Source organism: Procambarus clarkii, unplaced genomic scaffold (genome assembly GCF_040958095.1).
Source record: "Procambarus clarkii isolate CNS0578487 unplaced genomic scaffold, FALCON_Pclarkii_2.0 HiC_scaffold_113, whole genome shotgun sequence".
Taxonomy (NCBI): domain Eukaryota; kingdom Metazoa; phylum Arthropoda; class Malacostraca; order Decapoda; family Cambaridae; genus Procambarus; species Procambarus clarkii.
The window spans coordinates 922,973-946,395 of NW_027189146.1; positions in this window are offsets into that span (position 1 = coordinate 922,973).

Sequence of the window (23,423 nt, forward strand, 5' to 3'; positions counted from 1 at the left end):
AAAAGTCGATATATGCAATAAAAACCGAACTTCTCCCCTTTTCAATATCTTACTCAGTATTTTAACGAGAAACAAATAGATGATTGAAAATGAAGTATTTAAGGTTATTATCTAATCAATTATGTGTTTGCATAATTTTTATCGTATATATATGAATTTATACCCATAGACTGTAAATTCACAAAAACGTGGAAAACGGCAAAATATTGCCTAATTCGATGATATTTTGTTCAAGTCACATAAAGGAAAAGGGGATGATAAACGTCAAAATATTGCTAAATTCGATGATTTTTCGTACGAAACAAAATGCAAGAAAACTTGCTTAAAATGCAATATTTTGCGAAATTCTGATATATGACGGCCAAATCACATATCGTGATTCTACATGAAATAGAATCGAAATATTGGTTAAAATGAATATATTTACGTAGTATCAAACTACATGAAAAACGTGAAAAAGTCACTATTTAACCATATTTGAGGATTTTAACTTCAAATCACAGAGCGAGGTTTCGTATTATTTAGATCCAAGAAAAGACATATGACAATTTGTTTCCAATACAAATGATAAAAATCAATGTGTTATCATTAGAATTAACTAAAATGTTCCTGATTTTCCGTTTATATTACCGAGGGAAGATGTACACGTAAAACCGCTCTAATCCGGCTGAAACGTCGATATATGCAATAAAAACCGAACTTCTCCCCTTTTCAATATTTTACTCAGTGTTTTAACGAGAAACAAATAGATGATTGAAAATGAAGTATTTAAGGTTATTATCTAATCAATTATGCGTTTGCATCATTTTTATCGTATATATATGAATTAATACCCATAGACTGTAAATTCACAAAAACGTGGAAAAACGGCAAAATATTGCCTAATTCGATGATATTTTGTTTAAGTCACATAAAGGAAAAGGGGATGATAAACGTCAAAATATTGCTAAATTCGATGATTTTTCGTACGAAACAAAATGCAAGAAAACTTGCTTAAAATGCAATATTATGCGAAATTCTAAGATTTGAAGGCCAAATCACATATCGTGATACTACATGAAATAGTATCGAAATATTGGTAAAAATGAATATATTTACGTAATATCAAACTACATGAAAAACGTGAAAAAAGTCAATATTTAACCATATTTGAGGATTTTAACTTCAAATCACAGAGCGAGGTTTCGTATTATTTAGATCCAAGAAAAGACATATGACAATGTTGTTTCCAATACAAATGATAAAAATCAATGTGTTTTCATTAGTATTAACTAAAATGTTACTGATTTTCCGTTTATATTACCGATGGCAGATGTACACGAAAATCGCTCTATTCCGGCTGAAACGTCGATATATGCAAAAAAAAAAACAGACCTTCTCCCCTTTTCAATATCTTACTCAGTATTTTAACGAGAAACAAATAGATGATTGAAAATGAAGTATTTAAGGTTATTATCTAATCAATTATGTGTTTGCATCATTTTTATCGTATATATATGAATTAATACCCATAGACTGTAAATTCACAAAAACGTGGAAAACGGCAAAATATTGCCTAATTCGATGATATTTTGTTTAAGTCACATAAAGGAAAAGGGGATGATAAACGTCAAAATATTGCTAAATTCGATGATTTTTCGTACGAAACAAAATGCAAGAAAACTTGCTTTAAATGCAATATTTGGCGAAATTCTGATATATGACGGCCAAATCACATATCGTGATTCTACATGAAATAGAATCGAAATATTGGTTAAAATTAATATATTTACGTAGTATTAAACTACATGAAAAAGGTGAAAAAAGTCACTATTTAACCATATTTGAGGATTTTAACTTCAAATCATAGAGCGAGGTTTCGTATTATTTAGATCCAAGAAAAGACATATGACAATGTTGTTTCCAATACAAATGATAAAAATCAATGTGTTTTCATTAGAATTACCAAAAATGTTCCTGATTTTCCGTTTATATTACCGAGGGAAGATGTACACGTAAAACCGCTCTAATCCGGCTGAAACGTCGATATATGCAATAAAAACCGAACTTCTCCCCTTTTCAATATCTTACTCAGTATTTTAACGAGAAACAAATAGATGATTGAAAATGATGTATTTAAGGTTGTTATCTAATCAATTATGTGTTTGCATCATTTTTATCGTATATATATGAATTAATACCCATAGACTGTAAATTCACAAAAACGTGGAAAACGGCAAAATATTGCCTAATTCGATGATATTTTGTTTAAGTCACATAAAGGAAAAGGGGATGATAAACGTCAAAATATTGCTAAATTCGATGATTTTTCGTACGAAACCAAATGCAAGAAAACTTGCTTAAAATGCAATATTTTGCGAAATTCTGATATATGACGGCCAAATCACATATCGTGATTCTACATGAAATAGAATCGAAATATTGGTTAAAATTAATATATTTACGTAGTATCAAACTACATGAAAAACGTGAAAAAGTCACTATTTAACCATATTTGAGGATTTTAACTTCAAATCACAGAGCGAGGTTTCGTATTATTTAGATCCAAGAAAAGACATATGACAATTTGTTTCCAATACAAATGATAAAAATCAATGTGTTATCATTAGAATTAACTAAAATGTTCCTGATTTTCCGTTTATATTACCGAGGGAAGATGTACACGTAAAACCGCTCTAATCCGGCTGAAACGTCGATATATGCAATAAAAACCGAACTTCTCCCCTTTTCAATATTTTACTCAGTGTTTTAACGAGAAACAAATAGATGATTGAAAATGAAGTATTTAAGGTTATTATCTAATCAATTATGCGTTTGCATCATTTTTATCGTATATATATGAATTAATACCCATAGACTGTAAATTCACAAAAACGTGGAAAACGGCAAAATATTGCCTAATTCGATGATATTTTGTTTAAGTCACATAAAGGAAAAGGGGATGATAAACGTCAAAATATTGCTAAATTCGATGATTTTTCGTACGAAACAAAATGCAAGAAAACTTGCTTAAAATGCAATATTTTGCGAAATTCTGATATATGACGGCCAAATCACATATCGTGATTCTACATGAAATAGAATCGAAATATTGGTTAAAATGAATATATTTACGTAGTATTAAACTTCATGAAAAAAGTGAAAAAAGTCACTATTTAACCATATTTGAGGATTTTAACTTCAAATCATAGAGCGAGGTTTCGTATTATTTAGATCCAAGAAAAGACATATGACAATGTTGTTTCCAATACAAATGATAAAAATCAATGTGTTTTCATTAGAATTAACAAAAATGTTCCTGATTTTCCGTTTATATTACCGAGGGAAGATTTACACGTAAAACCGCTCTAATCCGGCTGAAACGTCGATATATGCAATAAAAACCGAACTTCTCCCCTTTTCAATATTTTACTCAGTATTTTAACGAGAAACAAATAGATGATTGAAAATGAAGTATTTAAGGTTATTATCTAATCAATTATGTGTTTGCATAATTTTTATCGTATATATATGAATTAATACCCATAGACTGAAAATTCACAAAAACGTGGAAAAACGGAAAAATATTGCCTAATTCGATGATATTTTGTTTAAATCACATAAAGGAAAAGGGGATGATAAACGTCAAAATATTGCTAAATTTGATGATTTTTCGTACGAAACAAAATGCAAGAAAACTTGCTTAAAATGCAATATTATGCGAAATTCTGAGATTTGAGGGCCAAATCACATATCGTGATACTACATGAAATAGTATCGAAATATTGGTAAAAATTAATATATTTAGGTAATATCAAACTACATGAAAAACGTGAAAAAAGTCAATATATAACCATATTTGAGGATTTTAACTTCAAATCACAGAGCGAGGTTTCGTATTATTTAGATCCAAGAAAAGACATATGACAATGTTGTTTCCAATACAAATGATAAAAATCAATGTGTTTTCATTAGTATTAACTAAAATGTTACTGATTTTCCGTTTATATTACCGATGGAAGATGTACACGAAAATCGCTCTATTCCGGCTGAAACGTCGATATATGCAATAAAAACAGAACTTCTCCCCTTTTCAATATCTTACTCAGTATTTTAACGAGAAACAAATAGATGATTGAAAATGAAGTATTTAAGGTTATTATCTAATCAATTATGTGTTTGCATCATTTTTATCGTATATATATGAATTAATACCCATAGACTGTAAATTCACAAAAACGTGGAAAACGGCAAAATATTGCCTAATTCGATGATATTTTGTTTAAGTCACATAAAGGAAAAGGGGATGATAAACGTCAAAATATTGCTAAATTCGATGATTTTTCGTACGAAACAAAATGCAAGAAAACTTGCTTTAAATGCAATATTTGGCGAAATTCTGATATATGACGGCCAAATCACATATCGTGATTCTACATGAAATAGAATCGAAATATTGGTTAAAATGAATATATTTACGTAGTATTAAACTACATGAAAAAGGTGAAAAAAGTCACTATTTAACCATATTTGAGGATTTTAACTTCAAATCATAGAGCGAGGTTTCGTATTATTTAGATCCAAGAAAAGACATATGACAATGTTGTTTCCAATACAAATGATAAAAATCAATGTGTTTTCATTAGAATTACCAAAAATGTTCCTGATTTTCCGTTTATATTACCGAGGGAAGATGTACACGTAAAACCGCTCTAATCCGGCTGAAACGTCGATATATGCAATAAAAACCGAACTTCTCCCCTTTTCAATATCTTACTCAGTATTTTAACGAGAAACAAATAGATGATTGAAAATGATGTATTTAAGGTTGTTATCTAATCAATTATGTGTTTGCATCATTTTTATCGTATATATATGAATTAATACCCATAGACTGTAAATTCACAAAAACGTGGAAAACGGCAAAATATTGCCTAATTCGATGATATTTTGTTTAAGTCACATAAAGGAAAAGGGGATGATAAACGTCAAAATATTGCTAAATTCGATGATTTTTCGTACGAAACCAAATGCAAGAAAACTTGCTTAAAATGCAATATTTTGCGAAATTCTGATATATGACGGCCAAATCACATATCGTGATTCTACATGAAATAGAATCGAAATATTGGTTAAAATGAATATATTTACGTAGTATCAAACTACATGAAAAACGTGAAAAAGTCACTATTTAACCATATTTGAGGATTTTAATTTCAAATCACAGAGCGAGGTTTCGTATTATTTAGATCCAAGAAAAGACATATGACAATTTGTTTCAAATACAAATGATAAAAATCAATGTGTTATCATTAGAATTAACTAAAATGTTCCTGATTTTCCGTTTATATTACCGAGGGAAGATGTACACGTAAAACCGCTCTAATCCGGCTGAAACGTCGATATATGCAATAAAAACCGAACTTCTCCCCTTTTCAATATTTTACTCAGTGTTTTAACGAGAAACAAATAGATGATTGAAAATGAAGTATTTAAGGTTATTATCTAATCAATTATGCGTTTGCATCATTTTTATCGTATATATATGAATTAATACCCATAGACTGTAAATTCACAAAAACGTGGAAAACGGCAAAATATTGCCTAATTCGATGATATTTTGTTTAAGTCACATAAAGGAAAAGGGGATGATAAACGTCAAAATATTGCAAAATTCGATGATTTTTCGTACGAAACAAAATGCAAGAAAACTTGCTTCAAATGCAATATTTTGCGAAATTGTGATATTTGACGGTCAAATCACATATCGTGATTCTACATGAAACAGAATCGAAATATTGGTTAAAATGAATATATTTACGTAGTATCAAACTACATGAAAAACGTGAAAAAGTCACTATTTAACCATATTTGAGGATTTTAACTTCAAATCACAGAGCGAGGTTTCGTATTATTTAGATCCAAGAAAAGACATATGACAATGTTGTTTCCAATACAAATGATAAAAATCAATGTGTTTTCATTAGTATTAACTAAAATGTTACTGATTTTCCGTTTATATTACCGATGGCAGATGTACACGAAAATCGCTCTATTCCGGCTGAAACGTCGATATATGCAAAAAAAAACAGACCTTCTCCCCTTTTCAATATCTTACTCAGTATTTTAACGAGAAACAAATAGATGATTGAAAATGAAGTATTTAAGGTTATTATCTAATCAATTATGTGTTTGCATCATTTTTATCGTATATATATGAATTAATACCCATAGACTGTAAATTCACAAAAACGTGGAAAACGGCAAAATATTGCCTAATTCGATGATATTTTGTTTAAGTCACATAAAGGAAAAGGGGATGATAAACGTCAAAATATTGCTAAATTCGATGATTTTTCGTACGAAACAAAATGCAAGAAAACTTGCTTAAAATGCAATATTTTGCGAAATTCTGATATATGACGGCCAAATCACATATCGTGATTCTACATGAAATAGAATCGAAATATTGGTTAAAATGAATATATTTACGTAGTATTAAACTACATGAAAAAGGTGAAAAAAGTCACTATTTAGCCATATTTGAGGATTTTAACTTCAAATCATAGAGCGAGGTTTCGTATTATTTAGATCCAAGAAAAGACATATGACAATGTTGTTTCCAATACAAATGATAAAAATCAATGTGTTTTCATTAGAATTAACAAAAATGTTCCTGATTTTCCGTTTATATTACCGAGGGAAGATGTACACGTAAAACCGCTCTAATCCGGCTGAAACGTCGATATATGCAATAAAAACCGAACTTCTCCCCTTTTCAATATTTTACTCAGTATTTTAACGAGAAACAAATAGATGATTGAAAATGAAGTATTTAAGGTTATTATCTAATCAATTATGTGTTTGCATAATTTTTATCGTATATATATGAATTAATACCCATAGACTGAAAATTCACAAAAACGTGGAAAAACGGCAAAATATTGCCTAATTCGATGATATTTTGTTTAAATCACATAAAGGAAAAGGGGATGATAAACGTCAAAATATTGCTAAATTCGATGATTTTTCGTACGAAACAAAATGCAAGAAAACTTGCTTAAAATGCAATATTATGCGAAATTCTAAGATTTGAAGGCCAAATCACATATCGTGATACTACATGAAATAGTATCGAAATATTGGTAAAAATGAATATATTTACGTAATATCAAACTTCATGAAAAACGTGAAAAATAACAATATTTAACCATATTTGAGGATTTTAACTTCAAATCACAGAGCGAGGTTTCGTATTATTTAGATCCAAGAAAAGACATATGACAATGTTGTTTCCAATACAAATGATAAAAATCAATGTGTTATCATTAGAATTAACTAAAATGTTCCTGATTTTCCGTTTATATTACCGAGGGAAGATGTACACGTAAAACCGCTCTAATCCGGCTGAAAAGTCGATATATGCAATAAAAACCGAACTTCTCCCCTTTTCAATATCTTACTCAGTATTTTAACGAGAAACAAATAGATGATTGAAAATGAAGTATTTAAGGTTATTATCTAATCAATTATGTGTTTGCATAATTTTTATCGTATATATATGAATTAATACCCATAGACTGAAAATTCACAAAAACGTGGAAAAACGGCAAAATATTGCCTAATTCGATGATATTTTGTTTAAATCACATAAAGGAAAAGGGGATGATAAACGTCAAAATATTGCTAAATTCGATGATTTTTCGTACGAAACAAAATGCAAGAAAACTTGCTTAAAATGCAATATTATGCGAAATTCTGAGATTTGAAGGCCAAATCACATATCGTGATACTACATGAAATAGTATCGAAATATTGGTAAAAATTAATATATTTAGGTAATATCAAACTACATGAAAAACGTGAAAAAAGTCAATATATAACCATATTTGAGGATTTAAACTTCAAATCACAGAGCGAGGTTTCGTATTATTTAGATCCAAGAAAAGACATATGACAATGTTGTTTCCAATACAAATGATAAAAATCAATGTGTTTTCATTAGTATTAACTAAAATGTTACTGATTTTCCGTTTATATTACCGATGGAAGATGTACACGAAAATCGCTCTATTCCGGCTGAAACGTCGATATATGCAATAAAAACAGAACTTCTCCCCTTTTCAATATCTTACTCAGTATTTTAACGAGAAACAAATAGATGATTGAAAATGAAGTATTTAAGGTTATTATCTAATCAATTATGTGTTTGCATCATTTTTATCGTATATATATGAATTAATACCCATAGACTGTAAATTCACAAAAACGTGGAAAACGGCAAAATATTGCCTAATTCGATGATATTTTGTTTAAGTCACATAAAGGAAAAGGGGATGATAAACGTCAAAATATTGCTAAATTCGATGATTTTTCGTACGAAACAAAATGCAAGAAAACTTGCTTTAAATGCAATATTTGGCGAAATTCTGATATATGACGGCCAAATCACATATCGTGATTCTACATGAAATAGAATCGAAATATTGGTTAAAATGAATATATTTACGTAGTATTAAACTACATGAAAAAGGTGAAAAAAGTCACTATTTAACCATATTTGAGGATTTTAACTTCAAATCATAGAGCGAGGTTTCGTATTATTTAGATCCAAGAAAAGACATATGACAATGTTGTTTCCAATACAAATGATAAAAATCAATGTGTTTTCATTAGAATTACCAAAAATGTTCCTGATTTTCCGTTTATATTACCGAGGGAAGATGTACACGTAAAACCGCTCTAATCCGGCTGAAACGTCGATATATGCAATAAAAACCGAACTTCTCCCCTTTTCAATATCTTACTCAGTATTTTAACGAGAAACAAATAGATGATTGAAAATGATGTATTTAAGGTTGTTATCTAATCAATTATGTGTTTGCATCATTTTTATCGTATATATATGAATTAATACCCATAGACTGTAAATTCACAAAAACGTGGAAAACGGCAAAATATTGCCTAATTCGATGATATTTTGTTTAAGTCACATAAAGGAAAAGGGGATGATAAACGTCAAAATATTGCTAAATTCGATGATTTTTCGTACGAAACCAAATGCAAGAAAACTTGCTTAAAATGCAATATTTTGCGAAATTCTGATATATGACGGCCAAATCACATATCGTGATTCTACATGAAATAGAATCGAAATATTGGTTAAAATGAATATATTTACGTAGTATCAAACTACATGAAAAACGTGAAAAAGTCACTATTTAACCATATTTGAGGATTTTAATTTCAAATCACAGAGCGAGGTTTCGTATTATTTAGATCCAAGAAAAGACATATGACAATTTGTTTCAAATACAAATGATAAAAATCAATGTGTTATCATTAGAATTAACTAAAATGTTCCTGATTTTCCGTTTATATTACCGAGGGAAGATGTACACGTAAAACCGCTCTAATCCGGCTGAAACGTCGATATATGCAATAAAAACCGAACTTCTCCCCTTTTCAATATTTTACTCAGTGTTTTAACGAGAAACAAATAGATGATTGAAAATGAAGTATTTAAGGTTATTATCTAATCAATTATGCGTTTGCATCATTTTTATCGTATATATATGAATTAATACCCATAGACTGTAAATTCACAAAAACGTGGAAAACGGCAAAATATTGCCTAATTCGATGATATTTTGTTTAAGTCACATAAAGGAAAAGGGGATGATAAACGTCAAAATATTGCAAAATTCGATGATTTTTCGTACGAAACAAAATGCAAGAAAACTTGCTTCAAATGCAATATTTTGCGAAATTGTGATATTTGACGGTCAAATCACATATCGTGATTCTACATGAAACAGAATCGAAATATTGGTTAAAATGAATATATTTACGTAGTATCAAACTACATGAAAAACGTGAAAAAGTCACTATTTAACCATATTTGAGGATTTTAACTTCAAATCACAGAGCGAGGTTTCGTATTATTTAGATCCAAGAAAAGACATATGACAATGTTGTTTCCAATACAAATGATAAAAATCAATGTGTTTTCATTAGTATTAACTAAAATGTTACTGATTTTCCGTTTATATTACCGATGGCAGATGTACACGAAAATCGCTCTATTCCGGCTGAAACGTCGATATATGCAAAAAAAAACAGACCTTCTCCCCTTTTCAATATCTTACTCAGTATTTTAACGAGAAACAAATAGATGATTGAAAATGAAGTATTTAAGGTTATTATCTAATCAATTATGTGTTTGCATCATTTTTATCGTATATATATGAATTAATACCCATAGACTGTAAATTCACAAAAACGTGGAAAACGGCAAAATATTGCCTAATTCGATGATATTTTGTTTAAGTCACATAAAGGAAAAGGGGATGATAAACGTCAAAATATTGCTAAATTCGATGATTTTTCGTACGAAACAAAATGCAAGAAAACTTGCTTAAAATGCAATATTTTGCGAAATTCTGATATATGACGGCCAAATCACATATCGTGATTCTACATGAAATAGAATCGAAATATTGGTTAAAATGAATATATTTACGTAGTATTAAACTACATGAAAAAGGTGAAAAAAGTCACTATTTAGCCATATTTGAGGATTTTAACTTCAAATCATAGAGCGAGGTTTCGTATTATTTAGATCCAAGAAAAGACATATGACAATGTTGTTTCCAATACAAATGATAAAAATCAATGTGTTTTCATTAGAATTAACAAAAATGTTCCTGATTTTCCGTTTATATTACCGAGGGAAGATGTACACGTAAAACCGCTCTAATCCGGCTGAAACGTCGATATATGCAATAAAAACCGAACTTCTCCCCTTTTCAATATTTTACTCAGTATTTTAACGAGAAACAAATAGATGATTGAAAATGAAGTATTTAAGGTTATTATCTAATCAATTATGTGTTTGCATAATTTTTATCGTATATATATGAATTAATACCCATAGACTGAAAATTCACAAAAACGTGGAAAAACGGCAAAATATTGCCTAATTCGATGATATTTTGTTTAAATCACATAAAGGAAAAGGGGATGATAAACGTCAAAATATTGCTAAATTCGATGATTTTTCGTACGAAACAAAATGCAAGAAAACTTGCTTAAAATGCAATATTATGCGAAATTCTAAGATTTGAAGGCCAAATCACATATCGTGATACTACATGAAATAGTATCGAAATATTGGTAAAAATGAATATATTTACGTAATATCAAACTTCATGAAAAACGTGAAAAATAACAATATTTAACCATATTTGAGGATTTTAACTTCAAATCACAGAGCGAGGTTTCGTATTATTTAGATCCAAGAAAAGACATATGACAATGTTGTTTCCAATACAAATGATAAAAATCAATGTGTTATCATTAGAATTAACTAAAATGTTCCTGATTTTCCGTTTATATTACCGAGGGAAGATGTACACGTAAAACCGCTCTAATCCGGCTGAAAAGTCGATATATGCAATAAAAACCGAACTTCTCCCCTTTTCAATATCTTACTCAGTATTTTAACGAGAAACAAATAGATGATTGAAAATGAAGTATTTAAGGTTATTATCTAATCAATTATGTGTTTGCATAATTTTTATCGTATATATATTAATTAATACCCATAGACTGTAAATTCACAAAAACGTGGAAAACGGCAAAATATTGCCTAATTCGATGATATTTTGTTCAAGTCACATAAAGGAAAAGGGGATGATAAACGTCAAAATATTGCTAAATTTGATGATTTTTCGTACGAAACCAAATGCAAGAAAACTTGCTTAAAATGCAATATTATGCGAAATTCTGAGATTTGAAGGCCAAATCACATATCGTTATACTACATGAAATAGTATCGAAATATTGGTAAAAATGAATATATTTACGTAATATCAAACTACATGAAAAACGTGAAAAAAGTCAATATATAACCATATTTGACGATTTTAACTTCAAATCACAGAGCGAGGTTTCGTATTATTTAGATCCAAGAAAAGACATATGACAATGTTGTTTCCAATACAAATGATAAAAATCAATGTGTTTTCATTAGTATTAACTAAAATGTTACTGATTTTCCGTTTATATTACCGATGGAAGATGTACACGAAAATCGCTCTATTCCGGCTGAAACGTCGATATATGCAATAAAAACAGAACTTCTCCCCTTTTCAATATCTTACTCAGTATTTTAACGAGAAACGAATAGATGATTGAAAATGAAGTATTTAAGGTTATTATCTAATCAATTATGTGTTTGCATCATTTTTATCGTATATATATGAATTAATACCCATAGACTGTAAATTCACAAAAACGTGGAAAACGGCAAAATATTGCCTAATTCGATGATATTTTGTTCAAGTCACATAAAGGAAAAGGGGATGATAAACGTCAAAATATTGCTAAATTCGATGATTTTTCGTACGAAACAAAATGCAAGAAAACTTGCTTAAAATGCAATATTTTGCGAAATTCTGATATATGACGGCCAAATCACATATCGTGATTCTACATGAAATAGAATCGAAATATTGGTTAAAATGAATATATTTACGTAGTATCAAACTACATGAAAAACGTGAAAAAGTCACTATTTAACCATATTTGAGGATTTTAACTTCAAATCACAGAGCGAGGTTTCGTATTATTTAGATCCAAGAAAAGACATATGACAATTTGTTTCCAATACAAATGATAAAAATCAATGTGTTATCATTAGAATTAACTAAAATGTTCCTGATTTTCCGTTTATATTACCGAGGGAAGATGTACACGTAAAACCGCTCTAATCCGGCTGAAAAGTCGATATATGCAATAAAAACCGAACTTCTCCCCTTTTTAATATCTTACTCAGTATTTTAACGAGAAACAAATAGATGATTGAAAATGAAGTATTTAAGGTTATTATCTAATCAATTATGTGTTTGCATAATTTTTATCGTATATATATTAATTAATACCCATAGACTGTAAATTCACAAAAACGTGGAAAACGGCAAAATATTGCCTAATTCGATGATATTTTGTTCAAGTCACATAAAGGAAAAGGGGATGATAAACGTCAAAATATTGCTAAATTCGATGATTTTTCGTACGAAACCAAATGCAAGAAAACTTGCTTAAAATGCAATATTATGCGAAATTCTGAGATTTGAAGGCCAAATCACATATCGTTATACTACATGAAATAGTATCGAAATATTGGTAAAAATGAATATATTTACGTAATATCAAACTACATGAAAAACGTGAAAAAAGTCAATATATAACCATATTTGACGATTTTAACTTCAAATCACAGAGCGAGGTTTCGTATTATTTAGATCCAAGAAAAGACATATGACAATGTTGTTTCCAATACAAATGATAAAAATCAATGTGTTTTCATTAGTATTAACTAAAATGTTACTGATTTTCCGTTTATATTACCGATGGAAGATGTACACGAAAATCGCTCTATTCCGGCTGAAACGCCGATATATGCAATAAAAACAGAACTTCTCCCCTTTTCAATATCTTACTCAGTATTTTAACGAGAAACGAATAGATGATTGAAAATGAAGTATTTAAGGTTATTATCTAATCAATTATGTGTTTGCATCATTTTTATCGTATATATATGAATTAATACCCATAGACTGTAAATTCACAAAAACGTGGAAAACGGCAAAATATTGCCTAATTCGATGATATTTTGTTTAAGTCACATAAAGGAAAAGGGGATGATAAACGTCAAAATATTGCTAAATTCGATGATTTTTCGTACGAAACAAAATGCAAGAAAACTTGCTTAAAATGCAATATTTTGCGAAATTCTGATATTTGACGGCGAAATCACATATCGTGATTCTACATGAAATAGAATCGAAATATTGGTTAAAATGAATATATTTACGTAGTATCAAACTACATGAAAAACGTGAAAAAGTCACTATTTAACCATATTTGAGGATTTTAACTTCAAATCATAGAACGAGGTTTCGTATTATTTAGATCCAAGAAAAGACATATGACAATGTTGTTTCCAATACAAATGATAAAAATCAATGTGTTATCATTAGAATTAACTAAAATGTTCCTGATTTTCCGTTTATATTACCGAGGGAAGATGTACACGTAAAACCGCTCTAATCCGGCTGAAAAGTCGATATATGCAATAAAAACCGAACTTCTCCCCTTTTCAATATCTTACTCAGTATTTTAACGAGAAACAAATAGATGATTGAAAATGAAGTATTTAAGGTTATTATCTAATCAATTATGTGTTTGCATAATTTTTATCGTATATATATGAATTTATACCCATAGACTGTAAATTCACAAAAACGTGGAAAACGGCAAAATATTGCCTAATTCGATGATATTTTGTTCAAGTCACATAAAGGAAAAGGGGATGATAAACGTCAAAATATTGCTAAATTCGATGATTTTTCGTACGAAACAAAATGCAAGAAAACTTGCTTAAAATGCAATATTTTGCGAAATTCTGATATATGACGGCCAAATCACATATCGTGATTCTACATGAAATAGAATCGAAATATTGGTTAAAATGAATATATTTACGTAGTATCAAACTACATGAAAAACGTGAAAAAGTCACTATTTAACCATATTTGAGGATTTTAACTTCAAATCATGGAGCGAGGTTTCGTATTATTTAGATCCAAGAAAAGACATATGACAATGTTGTTTCCAATACAAATGATAAAAATCAATGTGTTTTCATTAGAATTAACAAAAATGTTCCTGATTTTCCGTTTATATTACCGAGGGAAGATTTACACGTAAAACCGCTCTAATCCGGCTGAAACGTCGATATATGCAATAAAAACCGAACTTCTCCCCTTTTTAATATCTTACTCAGTATTTTAACGAGAAACAAATAGATGATTGAAAATGAAGTATTTAAGGTTATTATCTAATCAATTATGTGTTTGCATAATTTTTATCGTATATATATTAATTAATACCCATAGACTGTAAATTCACAAAAACGTGGAAAACGGCAAAATATTGCCTAATTCGATGATATTTTGTTCAAGTCACATAAAGGAAAAGGGGATGATAAACGTCAAAATATTGCTAAATTCGATGATTTTTCGTACGAAACCAAATGCAAGAAAACTTGCTTAAAATGCAATATTATGCGAAATTCTGAGATTTGAAGGCCAAATCACATATCGTTATACTACATGAAATAGTATCGAAATATTGGTAAAAATGAATATATTTACGTAATATCAAACTACATGAAAAACGTGAAAAAAGTCAATATATAACCATATTTGACGATTTTAACTTCAAATCACAGAGCGAGGTTTCGTATTATTTAGATCCAAGAAAAGACATATGACAATGTTGTTTCCAATACAAATGATAAAAATCAATGTGTTTTCATTAGTATTAACTAAAATGTTACTGATTTTCCGTTTATATTACCGATGGAAGATGTACACGAAAATCGCTCTATTCCGGCTGAAACGCCGATATATGCAATAAAAACAGAACTTCTCCCCTTTTCAATATCTTACTCAGTATTTTAACGAGAAACGAATAGATGATTGAAAATGAAGTATTTAAGGTTATTATCTAATCAATTATGTGTTTGCATCATTTTTATCGTATATATATGAATTAATACCCATAGACTGTAAATTCACAAAAACGTGGAAAACGGCAAAATATTGCCTAATTCGATGATATTTTGTTTAAGTCACATAAAGGAAAAGGGGATGATAAACGTCAAAATATTGCTAAATTCGATGATTTTTCGTACGAAACAAAATGCAAGAAAACTTGCTTAAAATGCAATATTTTGCGAAATTCTGATATTTGACGGCGAAATCACATATCGTGATTCTACATGAAATAGAATCGAAATATTGGTTAAAATGAATATATTTACGTAGTATCAAACTACATGAAAAACGTGAAAAAGTCACTATTTAACCATATTTGAGGATTTTAACTTCAAATCATAGAACGAGGTTTCGTATTATTTAGATCCAAGAAAAGACATATGACAATGTTGTTTCCAATACAAATGATAAAAATCAATGTGTTATCATTAGAATTAACTAAAATGTTCCTGATTTTCCGTTTATATTACCGAGGGAAGATGTACACGTAAAACCGCTCTAATCCGGCTGAAAAGTCGATATATGCAATAAAAACCGAACTTCTCCCCTTTTCAATATCTTACTCAGTATTTTAACGAGAAACAAATAGATGATTGAAAATGAAGTATTTAAGGTTATTATCTAATCAATTATGTGTTTGCATAATTTTTATCGTATATATATGAATTTATACCCATAGACTGTAAATTCACAAAAACGTGGAAAACGGCAAAATATTGCCTAATTCGATGATATTTTGTTCAAGTCACATAAAGGAAAAGGGGATGATAAACGTCAAAATATTGCTAAATTCGATGATTTTTCGTACGAAACAAAATGCAAGAAAACTTGCTTAAAATGCAATATTTTGCGAAATTCTGATATATGACGGCCAAATCACATATCGTGATTCTACATGAAATAGAATCGAAATATTGGTTAAAATGAATATATTTACGTAGTATCAAACTACATGAAAAACGTGAAAAAGTCACTATTTAACCATATTTGAGGATTTTAACTTCAAATCACAGAGCGAGGTTTCGTATTATTTAGATCCAAGAAAAGACATATGACAATTTGTTTCCAATACAAATGATAAAAATCAATGTGTTATCATTAGAATTAACTAAAATGTTCCTGATTTTCCGTTTATATTACCGACGGAAGATGTACACGTAAAACCGCTCTAATCCGGCTGAAACGTCGATATATGCAATAAAAACCGAACTTCTCCCCTTTTCAATATTTTACTCAGTGTTTTAACGAGAAACAAATAGATGATTGAAAATGAAGTATTTAAGGTTATTATCTAATCAATTATGCGTTTGCATCATTTTTATCGTATATATATGAATTAATACCCATAGACTGTAAATTCACAAAAACGTGGAAAACGGCAAAATATTGCCTAATTCGATGATATTTTGTTTAAGTCACATAAAGGAAGAGGGGATGATAAACGTCAAAATATTGCTAAATTCGATGATTTTTCGTACGAAACAAAATGCAAGAAAACTTGCTTCAAATGCAATATTTTGCGAAATTGTGATATTTGACGGTCAAATCACATATCGTGATTCTACATGAAATAGAATCGAAATATTGGTTAAAATGAATATATTTACGTAGTATCAAACTATATGAAAAACGTGAAAAAGTCACTATTTAACCATATTTGAGGATTTTAACTTCAAATCACAGAGCGAGGTTTCGTGTTATTTACATCCAAGAAAAGACATATGACAATTTGTTTCCAATACAAATGATAAAAATCAATGTGTTATCATTAGAATTAACTAAAATGTTCCTGATTTTCCGTTTATATTACCGAGGGAAGATGTACACGAAAATCGCTCTATTCTGGCTGAAACGTCGATATATGCAATAAAAACCGAACTTCTCCCCTTTTCAATATCTTACTCAGTATTTTAACGAGAAACAAATAGATGATTGAAAATGAAGTATTTAAGGTTATTATCTAATCAATTATGTGTTTGCATAATTTTTATCGTATATATATGAATTAATACCCATAGACTGTAAATTCACAAAAACGTGGAAAAACGGCAAAATATTGCCTAATTCGATGATATTTTGTTCAAGTCACATAAAGGAAAAGGGGATGATAAACGTCAAAATATTGCTAAATTCGATGATTTTTCGTACGAAACAAAATGCAAGAAAACTTGCTTAAAATGCAATATTTTGCGAAATTCTGATATATGACGGCCAAATCACATATCGTGATTCTACATGAAATAGAATCGAAATATTGGTTAAAATGAATATATTTACGTAGTATTAAACTACATGAAAAAGGTGAAAAAAGTCACTATTTAGCCATATTTGAGGATTTTAACTTCAAATCATAGAGCGAGGTTTCGTATTATTTAGATCCAAGAAAAGACATATGACAATGTTGTTTCCAATACAAATGATAAAAATCAATGTGTTTTCATTAGAATTAACAAAAATGTTCCTGATTTTCCGTTTATATTACCGAGGGAAGATGTACACGTAAAACCGCTCTAATCCGGCTGAAACGTCGAAATATGCAATAAAAACCGAACTTCTCCCCTTTTCAATATTTTACTCAGTATTTTAACGAGAAACAAATAGATGATTGAAAATGAAGTATTTAAGGTTATTATCTAATCAATTATGTGTTTGCATAATTTTTATCGTATATATATGAATTAATACCCATAGACTGAAAATTCACAAAAACGTGGAAAAACGGCAAAATATTGCCTAATTCGATGATATTTTGTTTAAATCACATAAAGGAAAAGGGGATGATAAACGTCAAAATATTGCTAAATTCGATGATTTTTCGTACGAAACAAAACGCAAGAAAACTTGCTTAAAATGCAATATTATGCGAAATTCTGAGATTTGAAGGCCAAATCACATATCGTGATACTACATGAAATAATATCGAAATATTGGTAAAAATTAATATATTTAGGTAATATCAAACTACATGAAAAACGTGAAAAAAGTCAATATATAACCATATTTGAGGATTTTAACTTCAAATCACAGAGCGAGGTTTCGTATTATTTAGATCCAAGAAAAGACATATGACAATGTTGTTTCCAATACAAATGATAAAAATCAATGTGTTTTCATTAGTATTAACTAAAATGTTACTGATTTTCCGTTTATATTACCGATGGAAGATGTACACGAAAATCGCTCTATTCCGGCTGAAACGTCGATATATGCAATAAAAACAGAACTTCTCCCCTTTTCAATATCTTACTCAGTATTTTAACGAGAAACAAATAGATGATTGAAAATGAAGTATTTAAGGTTATTATCTAATCAATTATGTGTTTGCATAATTTTTATCGTATATATATGAATTAATACCCATAGACTGTAAATTCACAAAAACGTGGAAAACGGCAAAATATTGCCTAATTCGAAGATATTTTGTTCGTCACATAAAGGAAAAGGGGATGATAAACGTCAAAATATTGCTAAATTCGATGATTTTTCGTACGAAACAAAATGCAAGAAAACTTGCTTAAAATGCAATATTATGCGAAATTCTAAGATTTGAAGGCCAAATCACATATCGTGATACTACATGAAATAGTATCGAAATATTGGTAAAAATGAATATATTTACGTAATATCAAACTTCATGAAAAACGTGAAAAATAACAATATTTAACCATATTTGAGGATTTTAACTTCAAATCACAGAGCGAGGTTTCGTATTATTTAGATCCAAGAAAAGACATATGACAATGTTGTTTCCAATACAAATGATAAAAATCAATGTGTTATCATTAGAATTAACTAAAATGTTCCTGATTTTCCGTTTATATTACCGAGGGAAGATGTACACGTAAAACCGCTCTAATCCGGCTGAAAAGTCGATATATGCAATAAAAACCGAACTTCTCCCCTTTTCAACATCTTACTCAGTATTTTAACGAGAAACAAATAGATGATTGAAAATGAAGTATTTAAGGTTATTATCTAATCAATTATGTGTTTGCATAATTTTTATCGTATATATATTAATTAATACCCATAGACTGTAAATTCACAAAAACGTGGAAAACGGCAAAATATTGCCTAATTCGATGATATTTTGTTCAAGTCACATAAAGGAAAAGGGGATGATAAACGTCAAAATATTGCTAAATTCGATGATTTTTCGTACGAAACCAAATGCAAGAAAACTTGCTTAAAATGCAATATTATGCGAAATTCTGAGATTTGAAGGCCAAATCACATATCGTTATACTACATGAAATAGTATCGAAATATTGGTAAAAATGAATATATTTACGTAATATCAAACTACATGAAAAACGTGAAAAAAGTCAATATATAACCATATTTGACGATTTTAACTTCAAATCACAGAGCGAGGTTTCGTATTATTTAGATCCAAGAAAAGACATATGACAATGTTGTTTCCAATACAAATGATAAAAATCAATGTGTTTTCATTAGTATTAACTAAAATGTTACTGATTTTCCGTTTATATTACCGATGGAAGATGTACACGAAAATCGCTCTATTCCGGCTGAAACGTCGATATATGCAATAAAAACAGAACTTCTCCCCTTTTCAATATCTTACTCAGTATTTTAACGAGAAACGAATAGATGATTGAAAATGAAGTATTTAAGGTTATTATCTAATCAATTATGTGTTTGCATCATTTTTATCGTATATATATGAATTAATACCCATAGACTGTAAATTCACAAAAACGTGGAAAACGGCAAAATATTGCCTAATTCGATGATATTTTGTTTAAGTCACATAAAGGAAAAGGGGATGATAAACGTCAAAATATTGCTAAATTCGATGATTTTTCGTACGAAACAAAATGCAAGAAAACTTGCTTAAAATGCAATATTTTGCGAAATTCTGATATTTGACGGCCAAATCACATATCGTGATTCTACATGAAATAGAATCGAAATATTGGTTAAAATGAATATATTTACGTAGTATCAAACTACATGAAAAACGTGAAAAAGTCACTATTTAACCATATTTGAGGATTTTAACTTCAAATCATAGAGCGAGGTTTCGTATTATTTAGATCCAAGAAAAGACATATGACAATGTTGTTTCCAATACAAATGATAAAAATCAATGTGTTATCATTAGAATTAACTAAAATGTTCCTGATTTTCCGTTTATATTACCGAGGGAAGATGTACACGTAAAACCGCTCTAATCCGGCTGAAAAGTCGATATATGCAATAAAAACCGAACTTCTCCCCTTTTCAATATCTTACTCAGTATTTTAACGAGAAACAAATAGATGATTGAAAATGAAGTATTTAAGGTTATTATCTAATCAATTATGTGTTTGCATAATTTTTATCGTATATATATGAATTTATACCCATAGACTGTAAATTCACAAAAACGTGGAAAACGGCAAAATATTGCCTAATTCGATGATATTTTGTTCAAGTCACATAAAGGAAAAGGGGATGATAAACGTCAAAATATTGCTAAATTCGATGATTTTTCGTACGAAACAAAATGCAAGAAAACTTGCTTAAAATGCAATATTTTGCGAAATTCTGATATATGACGGCCAAATCACATATCGTGATTCTACATGAAATAGAATCGAAATATTGGTTAAAATGAATATATTTACGTAGTATCAAACTACATGAAAAACGTGAAAAAGTCACTATTTAACCATATTTGAGGATTTTAACTTCAAATCACAGAGCGAGGTTTCGTATTATTTAGATCCAAGAAAAGACATATGACAATTTGTTTCCAATACAAATGATAAAAATCAATGTGTTATCATTAGAATTAACTAAAATGTTCCTGATTTTCCGTTTATATTACCGAGGGAAGATGTACACGTAAAACCGCTCTAATCCGGCTGAAAAGTCGATATATGCAATAAAAACCGAACTTCTCCCCTTTTCAATATCTTACTCAGTATTTTAACGAGAAACAAATAGATGATTGAAAATGAAGTATTTAAGGTTATTATCTAATCAATTATGTGTTTGCATAATTTTTATCGTATATATATTAATTAATACCCATAGACTGTAAATTCACAAAAACGTGGAAAACGGCAAAATATTGCCTAATTCGATGATATTTTGTTCAAGTCACATAAAGGAAAAGGGGATGATAAACGTCAAAATATTGCTAAATTCGATGATTTTTCGTACGAAACCAAATGCAAGAAAACTTGCTTAAAATGCAATATTATGCGAAATTCTGAGATTTGAAGGCCAAATCACATATCGTTATACTACATGAAATAGTATCGAAATATTGGTAAAAATGAATATATTTACGTAATATCAAACTACATGAAAAACGTGAAAAAAGTCAATATATAACCATATTTGACGATTTTAACTTCAAATCACAGAGCGAGGTTTCGTATTATTTAGATCCAAGAAAAGACATATGACAATGTTGTTTCCAATACAAATGATAAAAATCAATGTGTTTTCATTAGTATTAACTAAAATGTTACTGATTTTCCGTTTATATTACCGATGGAAGATGTACACGAAAATCGCTCTATTCCGGCTGAAACGCCGATATATGCAATAAAAACAGAACTTCTCCCCTTTTCAATATCTTACTCAGTATTTTAACGAGAAACGAATAGATGATTGAAAATGAAGTATTTAAGGTTATTATCTAATCAATTATGTGTTTGCATCATTTTTATCGTATATATATGAATTAATACCCATAGACTGTAAATTCACAAAAACGTGGAAAACGGCAAAATATTGCCTAATTCGATGATATTTTGTTTAAGTCACATAAAGGAAAAGGGGATGATAAACGTCAAAATATTGCTAAATTCGATGATTTTTCGTACGAAACAAAATGCAAGAAAACTTGCTTAAAATGCAATATTTTGCGAAATTCTGATATTTGACGGCCAAATCACATATCGTGATTCTACATGAAATAGAATCGAAATATTGGTTAAAATGAATATATTTACGTAGTATCAAACTACATGAAAAACGTGAAAAAGTCACTATTTAACCATATTTGAGGATTTTAACTTCAAATCATAGAGCGAGGTTTCGTATTATTTAGATCCAAGAAAAGACATATGACAATGTTGTTTCCAATACAAATGATAAAAATCAATGTGTTATCATTAGAATTAACTAAAATGTTCCTGATTTTCCGTTTATATTACCGAGGGAAGATGTACACGTAAAACCGCTCTAATCCGGCTGAAAAGTCGATATATGCAATAAAAACCGAACTTCTCCCCTTTTCAATATCTTACTCAGTATTTTAACGAGAAACAAATAGATGATTGAAAATGAAGTATTTAAGGTTATTATCTAATCAATTATGTGTTTGCATAATTTTTATCGTATATATATGAATTTATACCCATAGACTGTAAATTCACAAAAACGTGGAAAACGGCAAAATATTGCCTAATTCGATGATATTTTGTTCAAGTCACATAAAGGAAAAGGGGATGATAAACGTCAAAATATTGCTAAATTCGATGATTTTTCGTACGAAACAAAATGCAAGAAAACTTGCTTAAAATGCAATATTTTGCGAAATTCTGATATATGACGGCCAAATCACATATCGTGATTCTACATGAAATAGAATCGAAATATTGGTTAAAATGAATATATTTACGTAGTATCAAACTACATGAAAAACGTGAAAAAGTCACTATTTAACCATATTTGAGGATTTTAACTTCAAATCACAGAGCGAGGTTTCGTATTATTTAGATCCAAGAAAAGACATATGACAATTTGTTTCCAATACAAATGATAAAAATCAATGTGTTATCATTAGAATTAACT